The sequence below is a fragment of the Phacochoerus africanus genome, chromosome 2 (genome assembly GCF_016906955.1).
Source record: "Phacochoerus africanus isolate WHEZ1 chromosome 2, ROS_Pafr_v1, whole genome shotgun sequence".
NCBI lineage: Eukaryota > Metazoa > Chordata > Mammalia > Artiodactyla > Suidae > Phacochoerus > Phacochoerus africanus.
In genome coordinates, this window is record NC_062545.1 from 203,881,878 (window position 1) to 203,884,742 (window position 2,865).

The following is a 2,865-nucleotide window of genomic DNA, read 5'->3' on the forward strand; positions in this document are numbered from 1 at the left end:
GGACAGGCCCCAGTGACCAGCCTTGTAGGACAACTTCCCTCCCCTGAGTGCAATGGACCATCTCTAGGTTGACAGACTACTGTGACTCCTCAAATTGACTTTTGTGTTGTGAGGCATGGATGCTTCAGGCTAATCCGAGGAGTCTTTTCAAAAAGAAGAAATTTTGAGAAGTTATTCAATGACTGATATAACTGAGCATTTTAAAGTAGGACACTTTTGCTTTTTCCAAAACCCAATGTGTAGAACTCATGAAATGGCTGAGATTTTCTTCAGAGCTGGCATGCAAAGGTCTAAGTCCAGAGAGAATCAAACCCACATAAGAGGCAGAGTAACCAAAAATGCTGGGATTATTTTTCCTTTACTCTAGATTAACCTACACTGAAAGAACACAATCACTGGTGGAAAACTGAAAACCACATAAAGAAAAAAAAGAGATGAAAATCACTCTTTAGTTTCACAAATCAAACATAATCACGGTTAAAATGTTGGTATATTGCCTTTTATTAATTTTTTCTCTACATAGTTACATTGCATGTACAATTTATGTCCTACTTTTGAATATAACTAAGTTCTTATTTTCTAATGACACAAGTAGCATATGCTCATTATAGAAAAAAATTAAATGTGAATAAAACAAAGAAAGGCTAACAATTTAGTAACATTTATTAATTTCTGTCAATAAATGCATTAAATTATGTAAATGCCTAATAATCCTATCTCTCAGATATCCTCATATCATAGGGAAAAGCCCATTTATAAATAGTTCCAAAGGTACAAAGTGAAAAGGGGAAGAAGTTTCTTCCTTGCTGCATCCTTACCCTTAGAGTTCCACAGTATTCTCTCCTAGGGTATCTACTATTAATAAATGAGTGAAAAATGCCCATAGAAAAAATTATATGTATACCTTTCTTCTAATTTATAAAACAAATAGTAACATATCTTTATTATGTGTATTGCCCTTTTCATTAAATATCTCTTGAATATAGGTCCATATAAGATAATATTCCTTTTTAATGGTTATATAGCATTCTATTTTGGTCTGAATCATAATATTACTTGGCCAATTGCCTAGGGATGGATATTTAATTTGTCTTTTTTATTATGACAGTACTGAAATGAATATTCATGTATGTTCATATGATACATAATATATGACACACACACACACACAAACACACACACACATATACAAAAACATAGTTCTAGTAGGAGTAAATTCCCACCCAGTATTGCAAGCTAAAGGGGCAACTCCATTGCTTGAAATTTAAAATTTTGAATTGTATTGCCAATTTCCATGTGGCATCTCCTATGAGCTAGTTTGGGCTCTCTCACAGCATGGTAAGTTCAGGGCAGTAAGACCACTTACATGATGGCTGACAGCTTCAAGAGTAAGACTTCCAACTAACAGCAGGTAGATGCTGCATGGTTTTTCCTGACCCAGTCTCCAAAATTACACAACATTGTTTCTACCATAGAATTCTGACCAGATTCCAGAGGAGGGAGACAAAGCCTAGCTCTTGATGGACTGAGTCAAAGTCACTCTGTAAATTATCATGTGGAATGGGAGATATTGTCCTATTTTTGAAAAAACAATCTTCCCCACTCTCCAAGATGTTTGCATAAAATTATACTTTCATTGAGCGTATATTAAAATGCCCAATTCCCTTTGCCCTTTGTAAATCTTATTGGTGAAAAATGGTTATCTTGTTAATAGTTTGATTTACATTTCTTAGTAACATTGAACAGGTTTCCAGCTTTACTGACTCCTTAATATTTCTTTTCTTGGTATCTAGCTATTCTGAACTTTTCGGTTGGATAGTTTTCTGTTAATTTTAAGAGCTCTTTTTAGGCAAATAAATGATCCCTTTCTGATTGTGTGTTGTAGCTCTTTTTGATATGCTCTTCCTTTTTGAGTTTATTGCCATACTGATATTTGTTAAATCATTTGTAGTCATATTTATCAATGGTTTCTATTATAGCTCATGGGTGCTTATTTTTTTTTTTTTTTTAATGGCCACAGCCACAGAATATGGAAGTTCCCATGGGCAGGGATCAAACCCACATCATGGCAGTGACCTGAGCCACAGCAGTGAGAATGCTGGATTCCTAACCTGCTGAGCCACAAGGAATTCCAACATTTCTTCCCATGAAGATTTTTTCCTGTGAGAGATTTCCCCAAAACCTCTCATTTCTTGTGACTGTATCTTATTCAATACAATTAAGTTTTTCTTTTGTCTAATGATTTCCTAGATATATTATTACTTCGTTTCTGAGTTTGTCTAAATCTTGTTTATATTGTCATGTATAATTTTAAAATATTTTAAAACTCCTTTGGTAACACTATGTTAAAATTTGATCTGTTTTGTATGCATGTGTTCCTGGTATATTTTCGTTATCTGTCGAGCTATTAGTCTGCTCATTATTCTCCTCTTTTCTAAAAATAACTTTGTACGAGATTCAATCTTAATACCATTCTGTTGCTTGATTTTACAGGAGCTTATTTTTTCCTCAGCTTCTAGAAGCTGTTCAGAGTTGTTTTTCTAACTTCGCAGAGCTCCCTCTTCTGTTGCTTTTGTGAAGTATTCAAAAATAAGGCCATTTGCTTTCTGAGTTGTCTACCCCCTACACTAGTCTGGTCTTCTCTTTCCTTGTCTTTGCTGTTTCTTTTTTTTCTTTTTTTTCCCCAAATACAAAGAAAATGTATTACCAGCAGAATACAAATTCATAGAAAGTCACAACCTACCAAATTCAAAAATTAGATATGCTTGCTTTGGTAGCACATATACTAAAATTGGAATGATACAGAGAAGACTAGCATGGCCCCTGAGCAAGGATGACATACAAAGCTGTGAAAGATATTTCTTT

The 2,865-nt window shown here is 34.2% G+C and overlaps 1 pseudogene; it reads left to right on the forward strand.

Annotated features, from left to right (window-relative positions):
- The first annotated feature begins 2,765 nt into the window (after positions 1–2,765).
- On the forward strand, positions 2,766–2,865 carry LOC125121655 (uncharacterized; annotated as a pseudogene).